Consider the following 6,474-nt stretch of genomic DNA (forward strand, 5'->3'; position numbering starts at 1 on the left):
CACACACAACTCACTTTCCATGAAGAGTCAGTTAGGGTAGTCGGTAACAAAACGCTTCCAGAAATTTCTCTGCAATAATAACAATAAATGGTTTTGCATCCAAACATCTAGGAATTGGCACAGAAAGGGACGTAGTTTGCATTGTACTTGGTTGTTGTTGTTGTTGTTGTTTGGTGGTATTGTAGTTGACTGTTTATTCAGCTGACACTTCCAGTATGGCCGAGGATGAATTTCCAATAGGACGCACAACTCTGCAGGGTTCATGCCAGTCCAGGTGGTTGTTCACTTCCTCTGAGCCCGCCACCAATTCCTTGACCAAACGCATGTGGCATCTGTGATAACAGACCTATCTGACAGTCTGATCCACCCAGGTGATATTCAGGATGTTCCGGTGGAGGACGGTGACGTGGTTTTGCAAACCGACACTCCAAACAGCGGCGCTCAGGTGGCGACCCACATGGTGTCTTATTCTGTAAGCGATCCGGTCAGACCCATAGCACACATTGGTTTTTATAAGGCACAGATCCATTTATTCACATCAAATATTCCCAACAAATTATTTTTATAATAATAATTTTTAATTTGCACAGCGCTTTTCTAAATACTCAAAAATACGTATGCAAATACTTTACACGTGTTAAAATAAACATAAAAGCAACACACCAAAAACATGAAACGCACAACAATAATCACACATTAAAAGCAATTCTGAAGAGGTGAGTTGTGATTAATGATGTGAACGTGGACAGATCGGTGCAGTCTCTTGATGTGTTTGGGGAGGGGGTTCCAGAGGGAGGGGCAGCTATGGAGAAGGCTGTGTCACCCCAGGTCCGGTGCTTGGTCCTTTGTGGTGGAGACAGGAGGTTGGCATCAGAGGAGCGAAGGCTGCGGGAAGGAGTATGGTAGGTCAGTGAGGGAGGAGGGGGCCTGGTTATGGAGGGCTTTGTGAGTGAGGAGAAGGACTTTGAATTGGATGTGTTGTGGGACAGGGAGCCAGTGGAGGTTCTGGAGGACAGGGGTGATGTGGTCACGTGAGCAGGAGTGGGTGAGAAGGTGAGCAGCAGAGTTCTGGTATATATTGGAGTTTGTTCAGGACTTTGGATGATGAGGTGTAGAGAATGCTGTTGCAGTAGTCAAGCCATGGATCAAAGATTCAGCAACAGAGAAAGAGGGTGATGGGCGGAGGAGAGCTATGTTTTATAGGTGGAAAAGGGCACTTCTGCTGATTTGATTGACATGGTGTTCAAACGAGAGGTTGCTGTCAAATGTTTCCAAGGTTAAGGATGTGTGGGGAGGGAGACGGAGTGGCGTTATTGGTGGTGAGGCAGAAGTTGTGAGTGGTTTTGGTAAGGGATTTGGGGCCGATGATGATCATGTCATATTTATCACAATTTAGTTTGAGGAAGTTGGCTTGCATCCATGTTTTAATTTCAGCGAGACAGTTGGTTAGACTGTAGTAAGTTATGGTGGTGATGGATTTAGTGGAGATGTAGGACTGGACATCACCAGCATAACAGTGGAATTGGAGACCATGATGACATATGATGTTACCAAAGGGGAGTATGTAAAAGATGAACAGGAGAGGACCAAGTACCAAACCCTGGGGGACGCCTTGGGACAGAGTAGCGATGAAGGAGGTGCAGTTGTTGATTCTGATGAACTGTTGTCTGTTTGTGAGATATGACTTGAGCCACGAGAGTGTGTGGTACTGGTGATGTTGAGGGGGGATTCAAGGTGGGAGAGAAGAACGGTGTTGTTGATGGTATCAAAAGCTGCAGTGAGGTTGAGGAGGATGAGAATGCTGAGGTGGCCAGAGTCTGTGGAGAGGAGGAGGTCATTGGTGACTTTAAGGAGGGCTGTTTCTGTGCTGTGCTGTTTCTGAGCTGTGCTGTGGGTGGAAACCATATTGAAATGGGTGGAAATGGCCATTTGAGATGAGGTGAACTTTGAGTGGGGAGACAACCACACGTTCCAGTATTTTTGTCAGAAAGGGGAGATTGGAAATAGGCTGGAAATTGCTCATGATACCAGGATTTATTCCAGGTTTTTTGAGGTTGGGGGTGACAGCAGCCAGTTTAAGTGTATGGGGGACTGAACCAGAGCTGAAGGAGGAGTTAATGATTTCTGTGATGAGTGAGGAGATAGCTGGGAGACAGTCCTTAACAAGATTGGATGGGATCCAGAACACAAGTGGAGCTTCTCATTCCTGCCATAAAGTTGGATAGCTCCATTGGAGACGCAGGGGAGAACTTTTAACAGGGGCTGCATGGTAAAAAGGGGGTGGGGATTTGAGAGGGTGGGGGAGGTTGTCAAGTTGCTGTAGACTGTGTCAATTTTAGTTTGGAAAAGTGAAAGGAAAGAGTTGTACTTGTTTACTGTGAAGGAACTGGTGGTATTTTCACTGGGTTTGAGAAGTTTGTTTATTGTGGAAAAGCGAGCCTTGGGATTGGTGGAACCAGAGTGTATGAGGTGTGAGTAATAGGTGGACCAGGCTGTGTATAGTTGAAGGTAGTCTGTGTGGGCTTGGAGATGCACCGTTAAACCAGTTTTCTTGCGAGGTCTTTTGAGTTGGCGCTTAATGGATTTCCTTTGATGGCGTTCAGGAGTGTACAAGGGAGCTGAGTGTGTGAACGGGACTATTTTGGTTTTAATGGGGGGCAGCTGATCAAGACAGGAGGAGAGTGTGTCATTATAATACCTGACAAGATCGGAGGGATTATCAGGCAGCAGGGGAGGGGAGGCAGACATTTTACTGACAAGAGAGGCAGAAAGAGCTGAGGGGGAGGCAGATTTGAGTTTTCTGAAGGATGTTATGTATTTGAATTTTGGGATGGGGGTAGGGATGTCACTGTCCATGGTGGTTTACAGGTGGTCAGAGATATTGAGGTTGAGGCATATTGGTTGTATTGGCTCTGTTACTAGTTGCTAGCAAAACACCAACTTGGCAGACATTACATGAGGCTGTCGGGCTGCTTTCATTTTCCAGTTTAAAGTAGTTCCACACTTCAAAATTGACAATTTCAACCGTTTACAGTTAAGAAAAAGGAGACACAAAAGATCGACAACAAAGCAAAGCTGGCACCATTAGGATGGGAGCTGGAGCCAGCTGTGTGAAGTAACAGCGGGAGATGAATGGCGGGAGGTTCCCACCATGGAGGGACGTCTGAGATACCATCAGCTGTTAAGTCGTTCTCCTTCTGCAGTGCTGGTGTTGCGTCGGCAATGATGAATTTGAGGCTTGATGGAGAAAAACAGAGAGACCTCGATTATCCTCATAACCAGGACGGTTTTGGATTTATTCTTCATCTGTTGTGCAAATACAGAGGACTAGATTACGGCGTCTGAGGGAAAGTTTCCTAAAACTAACAACTAGCGTTGAAGCTATTAGTCAGTTTAATTAATTTAAAGAAAATAATCATAAGCTGCAGCCCTACTAACAGCCAGAGTGAGCCCTCTCCATCATGTTTGCTGCTGTATTAAAATGGTTTGGTCTGGAAAATGGATGTGAAATGGTCATATTTGGCTATATTGGGCTGCGTTATGTCATATTGGGCGATATTGGGTCACAAAGAGCCATATAAGGCCCTAATGGGTCATATTGGGGCACATCAGAATCATGTTTATTGGCCATGTAGGTTTGCACCTCCATGGAATTTGAATCCGGTTTCGTGGCTCTCTCAGTGTACCTAACATAGAATAACAACACAACACAACACAACACCACAGAGCCATATAGGCCCCTAATGGGTCATATTGGATCACATAGAGCCGTAGAGGGCCCTAATGGGTCATATTGGGTCACATAGAGCCATATAGGGCTCTAATGGGTCATATTTGGTCACATAGGGCCCTAATGGGTCATATTGGATCACATAGGGCCATATAGGGCCCTAATGGGTCATATTGGGTCACATAGGGCCCTAATGGGTCATATTGGATCACATAGGGCCTTAATGGGTCATATTGGGTCACATAGGGCCCTAATGGGTCACATTGGTCACATAGGGCCATATTGGCCCTGCTGTCTTTGAAAATGGCTTGTTGTGATGTAAAGCTGCTACTGGGAAAATGGACTTCAGCACTGGAAAATGGCACAAGCCTTCTGCTCCTTGGATGGCCAATGAGCATGCAAATGTCACTGTGTTTATTGCCAACCTGTTGCGATGCCTCATGGGTTTTGATTGGCCCACCCTTTTTATAACGCCGCATAAATGCAAATTTGTTATCGTGGCTATCGGTGTCATGCAAACTATAAAAGTTAGGCTGACGGCACTCTTGTGATATAATCACTTCCCAAATGGATAACGGTCTGTTTTTCTCACTGTATCCTGGTTTTCAAATGCTCATTTAAAACGGCTCTGCTGTATGTATGAAAATCCATCCAGGGCATGTTTGATAGCCTTTGAATTTTAGCTGTGTCCTGCACCATCTCAGCCAAATACAAACCTGTTTTTTGGGGGGGGATAAAAAAACAGTCATACACTCTTTGTCGGGCCTGGTAGTGAGTCCCGTGTGCTTGTAGAAAGATGGGCTCCCTGCCATTTGTCTTCTGTTGTTGAAATGAAAGTCCTCAGTGTAGATGAATGGAGGCTCCATTTCTCCGGTGTGCTATTGTGCAATCCTGCAAAAAAGGAGGCAGAAAGAAGGAAAAGGAGCATGCGTGTCAAGACAGATCCTTCAGGTGCTGTTTTTCATCTTTCTTTTTAATATCCTTCAAAGGAAAAGTCCTGCTGCCTTGTGTGTGTGTGCATGTTACCCCTCCCTTGGATGTGTCCCTGTTTGTCTTCAGGTCTAGTTTAAGTCTAATGGAGGAAGGTCGGTCGAAATGCAATGGAGCCATAAAATCCCTACTAAACCGCTGTCACGCCGTTTAATCAGAATGATAGAAGAGAGGCTAGTTGTAGTTTTTCAGTCACCCATAATGTTTGGATGTTGCATACTCACCCATCAGTAATGTTTCAAAAGAATTTAACCCAACCTAGCCGCAAGTGAAACGGCCAACATTTTCAACATTATCTATCTGTCCATCTGTAAATAAATGTTGAAGGGATGGCACTCCGATTGCATTCCCTATAACAGCTGTATGTGGTGTTGTTAGTTGCATTTTCTTACACAGTGTAATAACTTTGTTTATACAGCACTTTTCTAAAACAATGTTTCAAAGTGGTTTACAAAGAAATAAAACCAGACAAGCCAAAAATAAAAATAAGACCAAATAAGTAAGAGTAAAAATAAAAAAACAAAACCGTATGAATAAATGTCTGTGAACGTTCTCATTCATCCAGGTCATAGTTATCCAAAGGAATTGAATCAAGTGCAACTGGACTTGGTTATATATCCATGAATAAATATCCGTATGAATCCGTATGAATATCCGTATAATAAATAAACACATATCAAACATTTGTAAAAGCTTTCATAAAACGAAAAGTTCTGAGATGAGATTTAAAGGAAGCTAGAGACTTGGATTGTCTTAGTTCAATAGGAAGAGAGTTTCATAGTGTGGGGGTTTGAACAGCAAAAGCCCCATCACCCTTTGTAGCAAACCAAGACCTGGGAATAACCAGTAGGGCCCCATCGGCGGATCTTAATGGTCAAGAGGGTGTATACCAGGTCAATAAATCACAAATGTATGTAGGAGCAAGACCGTTTAAGGCCTTAAAAGTGAGCAATAAATTTTTAAAATCAATACAAAATATAACGGAGCCAGTGTAGGGAGGCAAGCACAGGAGGGATACGGTTATGCCCCTTTGTCCCGGTAATGAGTCAAGCAGTGATGTTTTGTACCAACTGCAGACGGTGGAGGGAGCCCTTGCTGATACCTGAGTAAAGTAGGTTTCAATATTGATGCTGAGAAAAGCATGTACAACTTTTTGCAGATCAGCAATTGATAAAAATTACCTAATTTTGGAGATTACCTTGAGCTGGAGAAAGCATGACTTAACAACATGTTTCATTTGATTATCAAAACCGAGGTTAGCATTGAATATTTGATTCCTAGCAGCCTGCTTAAGACTACGTGACAGACCACCAAGATTAGTACCAAAAGGGCTGATGAAATTTGGGGAACAGAATAGAATGACCTCAGACTTAACATCATTGTGAGTTGTGAGATTTGCTAGGGCACTAGGATCCGTGGGTTTTAGTGGCATGTATAACTGAGTGTCGTCAGCATAAAAATGGTAAACACATCGTGATTTTTAATGATCTGGCTAAGGGGCAGCATGTATATAGAAAACCGAAGGGGGGCAAGAACTGTGCCTTGAGGGACACCACAACTCAACTGAGCCATTGAGGAAGTAGAGTTGCAAAGAACAACAGAAAAAGTTCTGTTGGTGAGGTAAGAGCACAATAAACTAAGAGCTGAGCCCTTGACGCCAACCCAAGTCTCTAAGTGATGTAAGATGATGCTGTGATTGACTGTGTCAAAGGCAGCACTTAAATCTATAAGAACTAAAATCGAACAGTCCCCTC

This window comes from Lampris incognitus, chromosome 20, assembly GCF_029633865.1.
Source record: "Lampris incognitus isolate fLamInc1 chromosome 20, fLamInc1.hap2, whole genome shotgun sequence".
Taxonomy (NCBI): Eukaryota; Metazoa; Chordata; class Actinopteri; order Lampriformes; family Lampridae; genus Lampris; species Lampris incognitus.